The 12,523-nt window shown below is 40.2% G+C and overlaps 1 protein-coding gene across 1 annotated transcript in view; it reads right to left on the bottom strand.

Moving 5' to 3' along the window:
- The window catches only part of GUCY1A1 (guanylate cyclase 1 soluble subunit alpha 1), a 38,954-nt gene extending 28,164 nt beyond the window's left edge, over positions 1-10,790 (bottom strand). The window contains exon 1 of the mRNA XM_063336025.1: positions 10,639-10,790. The gene's annotated coding sequence lies outside the window, so the exon portion shown is untranslated. The remainder of the gene's footprint in view (positions 1-10,638) is intronic.
- Positions 10,791-12,523: the final 1,733 nt, after the last annotated feature.

Genomic DNA, 12,523 nt, shown 5'->3' with positions numbered 1-12,523 from the left:
GAATATGCTTCTGTGATACAGAACCTGAACTTTGTGCATTGTACGAATCACAGGGTAATCTTCCTGGAGTTATTCTAGGTAGACTACCTAGAAATGTCCATGGTTCTTCATCTCACAACCTGTATAATTGCATTGACTGCAACAATGTTAACATCACTGTATTCTTACCAAAGTCTGAAAGATCAAAGCTTTGCTCCATTTCTCAGATAGCATAGTTTTTTCCTCATTTATTGTAGCATTATTTTGCAATATCTGCTCTTCTTTAATATGTGAGAGATAAAAAGGAGAGAAGGGAGATACAGACAGAATAAAGGAGCAAAGAGGGAAAAACAGAAGAAAGTAGAGCAGGAGCCTACAGAAGGACATGAGGATTAAAAAATCCATAAGAAAGAAGGGAAACATGGGCAACAGAATAAAAGAATTTGCAAAGGCACAGGCAGTTCTCTTACTGATATATTGCTTTTTCTCTACTACAAATCCACTGAAGTATGGTCGGTACTTATGCAAATAATTTTTTGCTAATCTGACAATATAGTCTACAGAAAATGTTGAAATGATAATTTCAAGGAGCTTTTCAGCAATATTTTAGATTTTAGGGGAAATTTTTTTGTGGTATTTACAGCTTGTGTTTCAAAAAACTCTGTTGTTCCTACATTACTCTCTGTTGCACAATTAAGGAAGGATATGTCTTTATTGCCCTGATTTGGCTGCCAACATCCAATTTCTAGTTTCAGTGTTTTGCCTCACTAGCGTCTAATGGGAGGCAGGGAGTGACATACCTTGTTTTGCTGCATTGTGTAATGAGGTTACACTGTGTTAATAAAGAAGTAAAAAATTCATAGACTTGGACATTTCATATGCTGTTTTCTAGTGTTTTGTTTTAAATGGCATTGATTAGTAAGTTAAAAGACAGATACACATTGTTACTGATTTAATTAAGATATCATAGTTTTACATTTTATTTTTTAAAGATATTTCACTTCTCTTTTATAATATGCCTATAAGGAACCTCTTTCTTCTCTCCATCAGGCCTTCTGAAATACCAGTTGGGGCTGCACATGCATCTGAGAACCCAGGATGGAAGCACAACTTACCTGGCTTCCTTGAAGGCCCTGACCTGCACTCCAGCGAGCCAGCATGAAACTGCACTAGTGTCAGCAATCACCAGTAACGGCAAGCCAGACCTTCTTCCCACTGTGCCACCACAGAAGGTAAGGAACTGTAAGGGCACTCAGTTCTAAGTTCAAGGTGTGGGAATTTATGCTTCAGCGCTGGGAGTTTTCGGGTTTCAGCCCTCACGCAAAATGAGCACGGAACACAGTTTGAGAGTCTTGCTCTAGAGTCTAGGGCTCCAACTGAGAGCATCAGCTAAAGAGAAGTGGCAGCAGATAGGCATGTGGAAATGACAGCTGACCAATGGACGTTAAGTGCCAGTCATCCTTGAAGGCTGAAATCTGAACCCTGAAGTGTCAGGCAATGACTGTAGAGGATCTCGGCTGCATTGCCTTCACTGAGGTAATGGGGACATCTCAGATTTACTTTGTTGAGAACCAAAAGTAATATGAAATGTAATTGATAAACATCTTTGTCTCAACACTTCAGCTTGTGCAATGACAGACAAACTACCCAGGTACCAAAGCACTCATTTTTAGCATAGGAGCTGTCCCACAGCTAAGGCCCTTCAAGTACTATTTCCAACCAAAATGTGAACAACCGCTCCGTATGTGCTGTTTTCTGAATCTGTAAAATGGCTATTCATCACTGAACACCTGGTTTTGTCATTATATTAAGAAACCATGTTCATTTCAAATGGGGACGGATAACAGGATGTCTCCAACGTGCTATGTTGCATACTAGTACTGTGAATAGTAGCTGCAAGCCAGCACAGAAAACAGTTCAGCTGTTTCAGAGGTGAAAGGGCAGAGACACTGGGCAGTGAACTGTGGGAGAAAACCTAAAAATGAGCAAAAATCAAATTCTGGCCCTAGCAAGTCCAGTTTTGAATGTAATTTAAATATTATCCTGAAAATAACTCCTCCTTTGACTAGAAAGTTAAATTTATTGTTAACTGGGTTCTTGATAAAAGAAATCCCATGGCAAATAACGGGTTCCACCTCTGTGTTTGTGTATATGCACAGAAAGAGGATGCTGCATAGCAAGTTCCCCCTTTTTCTAGAAATGTATGGAATTCCATGATGAAAAGGCTGAGAGACCATGTCTATAGTTGGGGCAGAGGGACAGACTGAGAGGCACAAGTTCCTAGAGGATATAATCAGAGACCCAAGTTTAAGGATAAAGAAAGGTAGTATCTCTTTCATGAAGAATTTTCTGCCAAGATGAAGACAATGTTTTTTTAAGCCTTTGGTATTCTGGAGCATCTGGAAGCACCACGAATCTTGCGGAGTGTGCACTCTCGGCAGGTAGAAAAAAACCAAAAAAACAGGAAGGAAAGAAAGTTTGCTGCACTGTGTATAGTCTTCCTTTACATGGGGTCGGAAACCTTTGACATTTCTGCTTACGGTTTAAGTGATGCTGAAAATTCAAAACATTTGTTTTAAACATTTGTACCTGGCAAGTTCCAACAAGACAAATGCACTAACTTTACAAGTATCCTGTGACAATGGAGAAATGAAGTTCTCACAGTATCACAAGTATCTTTGCAGAATATTCATGTTGTAAACCTTTGCTCTGAGTTTTCAACTCTGTTTACAACAGACATCCAAATCCCACACTGCCCATAATATATTAAACTGACAACAGGACTGCATTCCTAAGTAGTGCAGCTTCTTTGTTGAAAAAGTACCAAACCTAAGTTTAGCATTAAAGATCTGAATACATTTATTAATATTTTACTAAAGATTATGAGTGTTTTCCATGGTTGTAGAGTAACAGCTGGGAAAGAAAACAGTGAGGATATGTTACATAAATACTTGAATAAACATCCTTTTTTTGCATATTTATTCCAGCATTAGATAGATCAGCCATTTACAATACAGTACATTACAGCGACTGAAATAAAATCTAAGTGTATTTTTTTTAAATACATCAACCTCATTAGATGCTTCTCTGCAACTACTACTCTAATTTCAGTTTCTTATCTTATTTTTTCCCTATTCCATTTTATTGCTAAAAAAAATCTGCCCACAACATACGCAGGGATGGATGTTCTTTTTTAGCTTTTGCTACATGTAAGTCATAATCCTGTAGTCCATCGGTACTCCTTGCTCTTCACCATTTCAAAGCCTATTTGAAAAGATACTTCTACCTTTTAATTCCCCTCTGTTTAAACCTATTTTTGCTTAGAACTTAGTATTGCTTAGAACTGCAAATTATTTTCAAAGAGAAACTGGAAGGAAGGTATCATGAAACCAAATTTTATGATTAATATATTATATTAATCAACAGTTTAAAACATTTTTTACTGGTATTTGCTAGTGCCAGTCTCTAATCTTCTAAGAGAATAACGACTCTGTCATGATGCCCACCACTATCATCTCATGTATGGTATAGCTGCACACTTCAAACTTTGACTAAGCTATGACTCTGTTGGTTCTAAAATTTACCGTTGTTACGGTCAATGACTTTTTCCACATATAGTTGACTATCATGCTGCATCTCTCACAGATCCGGAGCATGTGACGTGCAGAGTAAGGGCAGAGCTGATCTAAGTTGATGCTAATGTTCAAATCAGCTTTAGGTTTACGGTGTCATACTACAAATGTAGTCCCTGCTTCATGAGACTATCAAAATGTTCTGCAAGCCACGCCTAACTCGTGACTGGAAGACTGGCCTCCTCTATGCTGTTTCATTACAACCACACAACCAAATGTTTTTGTCTGGGAAGGGAACTATTTCATTACCTTCATGTAAGCCACCATTCAGTCAGTGAGACTGATATTTGGTCAGCATGTGAAGATCCTTATGGAGCTTTTGCCTAAACTCAAATACTGGTATTTAACCTTCTGTCTAGTGAGTTCATCCTTGGGCAGCTTGTTGAGCAGAGAAATTGTGCCAATATTATCATGCATTCTGCTTTTTCTCTATTGATGTTGCTAAGTGTATTATTTGTTTATTTTAACCTCCAAGAAGGGCCAAGTTAAGATCAGGGCCATACACAAATATACAGTAAAAGATGATGTTTGACCTGGAAGGTTTGCCCTCTGATAGCTAAGACAGAAAAATGGGATATGAAAGGAAGCATTACGATGCTTTGTTCAGAAGCGGGGAAATAAGGCATGCCAGAGATCACAAAAGAAATACTGCAGCTGAGCTAAGAAGTGAATCCAGATCTCGTGAACAGTTGCACAAGTTTTTTTGGCCGGGAGTTTAGTACATTGGAGTGATTTACAAAAATCAGGTCAAACCTTACAAAAATTTGCAGCCAGATTTTAAAAATAAATGTGGGATCTAAACACTTGCACATTTCTACAAGTGAAATTCAAATAAATTTTGTGGATAGGATTCAGAAAAGTGTGTAGGTGCTATATATAAAAGCAGAACAAGGAAGGTGTCCTCACCCTATAGTTTCATGCCTAACACACACCAGGTTTAACTTAATTACCTAATTTCTGAAGGCTCTGTAATTGCATATAAGAAAAGCATTTCCTCTTGGCTGGTTTTATTAATGTCATGCAACCTGTTTGGGAACCTGTAACTTTAACTGCATCAACATAAGCATTTAATTAAATCTAAAATTAATTGTAATTATTCCTGTCATGATTTCCTGAAGTTTTTGAGAAAAAAAATAATAAGTTCCACATTGAACAAAAGCCTTGCTAAGTTTCTTAAGCCACAGAACTATCCTTCCCTTCATACTTTTCTTCCCATGTGGAAGTCCTAAAATCCTACTTCTAAACACGCTTTGTGAGTTCTACGGACTAGTGGCTATATTTTCACCAAAATTTGAAGTTTATCAATCCACAAATATTTTTCTCAACATGAGGCAGGGGGTTTTGCACTCTCAGCTTGCCAGTGCAAACAGACAACTATGACGACAATTTCAGCAAAAAGAAAAAAAAAAAGGAAATTTAAAGTTAGATTGATGCATGCTTTCTCCAAAGACATGGAAATTTTGCCATTTTTAGCAGTGCTATTTAAAACAGGAACTGCAATGAGTATTTTAGGCTCCAGGGTGCTTGCAGTCAGGGCTAGGGAGCCACACAGTTATAAATATAAGCAGACACCGCTCCCTATTAACAGCAGCTGGACATAATGTCTTGTGTTTTCAAATCATAGAAATAATTATGAGCAAATGCAAAAATCCCAGTTTTTCCAAGCAACAAATTGGAAATCTTGTTGAGGTGCTCCTCCATTGTAGGCAGCCTTTTACTAATGCTCTTTTGCGTGTGAAGAGTTTCTGTATTTGCCGAGGAGGGAAGTCAGCTTTCCCTGAACAACTTTTGTCGCTCTCCATTTGTATCAAGTGCCAAGTGAAATGCAAGGTCAAAATGAAATTAAACACACATCTACCTTGGTCAGCATTAGAAAGGCAGTCATCATACTCCTGTCTAATATACCACACAGAAACCTCTTTCTGGCATCTCAAAAATAACTGTGCCATTATTCATTAAAAGTGGAGAGTTAAGCAGCAACTACTGTATGTGGCATCACAGAAACCATAATTTTTACCGTACCCTCTGGAATTGATGACATTCTAGACTTACACCAGGAGGATTCCCACAAAACATATTTTCCCCAAAAGAGCGATACATTTTTTTTCTGAATACCCTAGAATGAAGCTGAAGAAGAGATTCACTTCATAAATGTATGTTTCTTTCAATTTTCATTTGTGGAGGAGAAAATAATCAAAGGATTTTAGCACATTGCCTTATAGTAAGACATTTTTACTCACACTGAAACAATCGGATGACTTGCATGGGATATTCCCTGCAACTCTGTCATACAAATATCTGTCTAAGGGCCACATTCCACAACGCTCGATAAAATCTTTGGAACTGGTTCCAGCCTCCTCCATGATGATGCACACACCCAACTTTCTAGATTACAGCCCACACAGTTAAAGCTCTCTTCCTGAGCCACTGCATGGCTGACCTGTTTTTCTATCTATCTGGACTTAGCTGAAACAATCAATGGGCATAGCCATGCGTAAAGTGCAAGGCATCACCAAACAGTCCCAAGAGAGGGTTTCAGACAGCTCTGTGGCCTGTACCCCCATGCTGGGATGCAAGTCTTCAGGCATTTTTCTCCTTGCTCTCAAGCAGTGACAGCATAGCATTCAGTTCACATTCAGGCAGATACATACACACAGGAGGCACAGACAGGGGGTCTCATGAAAGAAGTACCCTCTCAGAAATAATACATAAGCTCACAACTTGGTTATCATCTAGTCTTAGCGTGCTGCCTGTGAGAAATTAGCCTACTGGTGCTGACTTGCATGAGGAGGTGGCTTGTTTGAATACTTCTACTAGCAGGGCACCATTCTCTTGGAACAGCTACTTCTAGTGTGAATATGCAAGAAGAAAATCAATTCACAAGTTGGCTTTAAGTTACACAAAGGAACTAATTTAAAGAGTCAGAACAGTAAAATCAAGAATAATGGCTACCACAATACTGCCGAGTTCAAGAAGCAGGGAGGGTGCCTAAAAGTAGCAGTGAGGGTCTGAACTATGGAAGGAGGCATTTCAATCAAATGAGAACCTTAGTTAAAATACTCTGCAGTTCAATGTGAAAGCAGTAATATTCTTAGCAAGGCATTGATTCAACTTAACAAAACTATCATATAATAGGAAATATGAATGAAAAATAAGTGGAAGTGAATATCACAAAAGACTGTGCTCTGATAGGGTGAGATTCTCCCAAAGCTGAAGGCCTGTGGAAGCCCTAACGCTCAAATTTACTTGGGGTCTGAAGTAACAAACAGGACTTGGTGAGATGTCTCTAGGGCAAAGTAAAATTAATCCCTAGAGAATGTATTTGCTCTGACTTAGGTCATGAAGCAGCAGAACAACTGACAGCAGTGAAATGAGCACTCCTACGAAAAGGGAGTAGATGTCAGCTTGCTCCAGACTCCGCATCTACAAAAATAAATAAGCATCCTGTATGAGCTACAGGTCATAAATGAGGAGCCAAAATGACAAAGCAACACTAGCACTGACCTAAGAGTGGCATCACCTCAGGAGGACAATCAAAAAACTGGAAGAACAGCATGTTACCAAATGAGTAGCAATCAATGCCTGTGTTACAAGTAAAAGGCTTCATTAGAGGTATTAACATGCTCTTTTCAATTGTTTCACAGCAGGTGGATCTAAAAGCAAAAACCTTATAAAAAACCCTGCTGTCTCTAGCAAATTTGCTGCCTTTTTAAAAAAAAATAAAAAATTGTTGTTTATGCCCTAGCTAGAAGCCCTAGCCCATTTATGCACATGCTTAAATCCTATTGGAATTTTAAAATTAAGTAGATACCAATATTCTGTCCTGAATAGCCTTGAACAAAGACTTATGCCCTGAATTAAAAATATTAATATCTGTTCAATGATAAACTTGAATCTCTACTCCTGGTACAGCTATTCATGCAAGACTTGCTGAATATATATCACATATATTAGAGCCACATCTCAAATGCTCAAAACATGCTGAAAAGAATATTCAAAGTAATGTCAAATGTGAGATTTGGCTTACTTTAAATTTCAAGTGCTAAAAATCTTAATTGCAATGCTAAGCATCTAAATAAATGCAGTGAATTTTAATAAACACATAGACAATAAAGATCTTTAAAAAGGAAATAGTACAAACTGTGCAAGGAATTCCAGCAAAGAAACTCCAATGGCAGCTCTCCACGGCTCAATTTTCATTTGCTAATAAAATGTGCAAGCTGAACCGTAGTCATTTCTAAATATCATTACAACAAAATTCTTTCAAACATGTCCTGTAGTTTCCAATAACTATTTTAAAACACTTATTTTTGCCTATACTGAACTTTTCTTAAATAAATAATTTTGTATTAAAAAAAAAGAAAACATGCTGCTCGTCTACAGTGTAGATACAAAATACGGCCAGTACCTTGTAATACATATTTCCTTGTTGCTAATTTAGAATGTTGTGTCTGTTTCCTTAGATTACTGAGGTGCTTGATTTATTTTTTTTTAAGTAAGATATAATTTACAACATCTTTTGGTTTAACAACTCACTTCAGTTAAAAGGAAAATAGCTGTATTTGCTACAAACTGCACCTTGACTTCCTTGGATTGCTTATTTTGAATCTCAGTATTTTTTTAGAATTTCAAACAGATGGCATTTATCTTCATAATGGCTGTGATATTTTACCTTTTATTACATGACATAATCAGGTTTTGACTGCTACTGATGCTTTGAGTATTATAGTTTAGTATAAACTCTTACTTATGTTTTGATTTCACTATGGGATTCATTTTGAAACTGACTTGTAGAATGGTTAAAGACAGATTTTTTAAAGAAAGCATTAATCAGAATAAGACAAATATACAAGACTTTAGTACTTAGTTTTATGGACACAACATTAAGGTCTAACCTTTCCTTCTCATTTTCAATGGTTTATTGAAAACTTAATTGAATAACTTAAGTGAATACTCAGCAAGTGAACCAGTGGGAGAGGGGATGGTGAGCCATTTTATTGATAATGTCAAAAAGGCTAAAAAACCCACTGTAGAACTTTCTCCTTACTTTCTCTCCAATGTTTGCCTCATGATCTTGCACTGTCATGACTCTTAATAGCTGCAAGCTACGTAATTCCACAGAAAAAAAAAACAACCAACCAAGAGCTCTTAAGATGTGAATTCCTTCTTTCTGCTTCCTTACTTTTCCTGCCTGTTTTGGATCAGCATTATTTCAGCAATTGCTTTTCTCTTCTGAGAATGTGGAGCATAAAGTCTTTTATGTCACCATTACAGTATTCCTCACACTTCCTTACAATCATCTAGTTCATTTAAGGTTCTTGCTACTGGCAAAGCAAAGAGAATAGTCATCAGAGCTGCAGAATGTATGGCCATATGTAGCACCCCAGAGCAACACAATCCAAGCAAGAAACTTCTCGACAATAAAGAGAACTTCCCATGCTTGCATTTGTAACATACTTGCACACGTTCTCCGGTTGCTTAAATTGCTTAAATTCTCTGGTTAATTACGTAAAATAGCCTGTCACTGGAATCTCTCTCCAGCATGGGCTGTCACCACCTTTTGTTCCTAACCCTAGAAAAGCAGCGGACCCGTTTATGTGTTTTAAAGTGTATGCTTCCTTGCGCCTACTTTCTGTAGTTTGGAAAGAAATCATCTTGTTCATAGCTACAAGAAAAGGGAGTGGCTCCACTGGGAGTTTTGTCTTAAGGAAAACTATAAGATTAGACCTTTTCCAAGTAAGTAAAACACTTTGTTCTATTCACAGAAAGATAATTAAACTCTTACGGTTGTTATAAAAAATGCTGTTACATTTTTCTGTAACTCTGTACTCTGAGATTTCACAATGGAAAATTTGAGTAAATATAAACTTCTTTTTTTCCTACTACTATTTCTGCTATAAAAAGTCTTACCATTTCTCTTTAGACCAACGCGTATGCAGCACATGTAACCTGTAGTCCAGTGAAAGCGCGTAGCCCAAATACAGCATTACAAACAGTTCATTTCACCGTAATACTCATTTGTAGTAATACTCCATCCTTGCTTAGGACTTTTTTCCCTGTTAATTCATCCTTCAAACCTAGAAAGCCGTCTCACTACATACACAGAATAAGTGACCAGCTCTGGAAATAGAGCCATGTTAGAGGCAGCGTTAGATCAAGCTTGAGAGAGAGTGTAAGACATATAAAAGTACTCCTTCACATCTGAGAGGAAAACTTTTCAAGTGTCTCATGTTTATACATAGAGATGATTTTATAAAGGCCTAGGCTAGTAATGGTCACTGAACTTTAGCCACAGAAACAACTCTGTCCACTCAGAAAAGGAATTACAAGCCTAATGTCTTGAAAAAACAGAATAACGGAGCTAAGAAAATTGACTGAAAAAGTAAACTGCCAATCATAACAAATGCAGCACAGTCTGGGGTTTCATTTATTCTGCCTGGAAAAAAACAGAATCGGAATAACAAATGCAAAAATGAAGTTATTGTTAGAGCACCAAGTATGTGATTAAATATGAGGTTTGCATCTAATTCATGAAGTTCAATGATATGAATTACTCTGAAAACCAGGTAAGAAACCTTACCTAAGCCTAATGCAGTAAAACTAGCCTGAATGCGTTCAATTAGCCTGACGGGCACCATCAGTTAGCAAATTCTTAGAAAGCCTCACAATGCACAAAGGCCGCCCAAGTCCCCTCCTGGCTGAAGACCTCAGCGAGCTCCCAGCTCGCTTCCAGCCCCGAATCCCTACAGATTTCGCTCAAGACCATATTTGGCCCTGGGCACGCTGCAAAGGGGGCTGGGGGTGCCGAGGAGAGGGGGCTTCCCGCCTCCCCCCCCCTCCCTCGCTCCCGGGGCTCAGCCCCGCACCCCACGGCGGGACGAGCGCGCCGTCCCCGTCCCTGCCCGCCGCGCCCCGCCGCCCGCGGCTCGGCCGGGCGCCCCGTCCCAGCGCTGTCCAGGGTCCCCGCCGGGCCGCGCCGCTCCGCGCCCCCGCTCCGCGCTCCCCGCCGCGGGCGCCGCTCACTCACCATGGCGCCGAGGGGGTGGGGGCTGTCCGCGGCCGCGCAAGCCCCGCGGAGGGGCTCTGAGGCAGGGCACCGTTGCCGATCGCCGACGCCGCAAAGGTGTATTTGGGGAGCGGGCGCGGCGCGGCGGCGGGGCCGCCCGGGCGGCGGCGGGCGGGGGGGGGACCGGCGGGAGGGGCCTCCCCGCGGGCCCAATCAGGGCCGGGGCGGGCGGCCCCGGGCCGCGGCGGGGGCGGGGGCGGCGGCCCGGGGGAGGTGCGCTGCCCCCGGCCGCCGCGCGACGTTCCCCCGCCGCCGCCGCCGAGCGCCGGTGGGACGGCGCGCCCGTTGCGCGGCGATCGCTGTCGGTGCGAGGCTTCAGCCGGGGTTCGGAAAGCGGGTGTCCCGCCCTGCTGCCCCACGCTCCCGCGTCGGGCGTGCGGTGCCTCCCCGTCTCCGTGCAGCGCTGCACGAACCGAGATTTCCAGAAATGTCCCTCCACGCAGAGTCGGGAGCTTCTGTTTGCAGCATCCACACGAGTGACGAGTGTCACCAGCCGTGGCAAGGCGTTGTGGTTACAGATGTCTTTTCCACACAAGTGTCCTTCCAAATACTCTTCAGTTTGAAAATTCTGTGCTACCATATTTGTTTTATTTGCACTTTTTCTACCACGGCTTTGATTTTCTTGTTCCTAGTGATATTCTGTGCAATCTATAATATATACTGTATATATATGTATGTATTACTGTACTTATGGAGTGCAACTATTATAAAAAGTGGCTAAGCAATGACAGAAGGAAACAATACCTTTTCAAATAAGCACAGAGAACAAGAATCATTCAAACAGCTTTGGAATATCAGAGAGCCAAGTTAAGTTCAATTTGTAACACAAATTCATAAAACACTTTTTATAGTTGCCCACGTCTGAAATCATACTTTAATTCTTGTATGTCACCATCAAAACAGAACAACAACTCCACAATTTTTAAATCTTCATAAATGCCACAGAATATTCATAGTATTTTCACTGTGAAACCATTGGATGGTTTTTGGAAGCCCAGGTTCAGAAATAGTTATTTTGTTGGAAGTGAACAATTAACAGTAACTGACCTCCCAGTAGGATTTGTTGCCTTATCAAGTCACATGGAAGCAAACAGAAGATTTCACCAAGAAAAATGCTGTTCTAAAGATGAGTTTGGAGGAGCACCATACCTACACGGCAAGAGAAGAAAGACAGGTATCATTTCTTGTAGCTCTCTGTTGTAACTTAACAAGCTAGTGCAAGAGAGAGAGCTGAAACCAACCAAAACAAAAGCAGCACATCTCCAAGTGGTTTTGAACAGACCAGCTTCCCACAAGAGAGCGTATCGAAGCTCAAGGAGTGAATGTTTTGTTGCCACCTTGACTGTCAGAACTCAAAACCAGTTTAATAAATATATCTGCTTCACACCATGCTTCCCTCCCTGCAGTGTTAAAAGAAGAGAAACCTGTCAGCTAAAGAACTGACAAATTCCTTCAACCAAGCCAAAGCCCATTTTTTTGCCATTTCTGAATTTATTGACAAGCAATGTGAAGCTTAATTGAGTGCTAAATAGTCTAGGACATTGTGTACTTCATAAGATTATTGTATTAATAGAGAATGTATTTGCAGCAGTATCTGTTGCCTCCAGAAACAAAAGATTAGTCTCAAGGCAAGGCGCCGTCTTGCTAACGTTTGCCCTCATGTGCAAACTACCCTACCTCTTGCTATTCAGTCTCACTTTTCTTGCCACAGGGAACCAACTTTTTCTGTAAAAAAAAAAAAAAAAGTAGAACCAGCTTCTAAGCAAATGATATAAATGAATTCCATCATCAAGTTTCTGTACCAAAAAGGAGTAAGAGCTTATGTTGCACAGAGAATGCCTATTCC

Source organism: Chroicocephalus ridibundus, chromosome 5 (assembly GCF_963924245.1).
Source record: "Chroicocephalus ridibundus chromosome 5, bChrRid1.1, whole genome shotgun sequence".
In the NCBI taxonomy this organism is placed as follows: Eukaryota; Metazoa; Chordata; class Aves; order Charadriiformes; family Laridae; genus Chroicocephalus; species Chroicocephalus ridibundus.
This window is presented reverse-complemented; position numbering and strand designations above follow the sequence as displayed.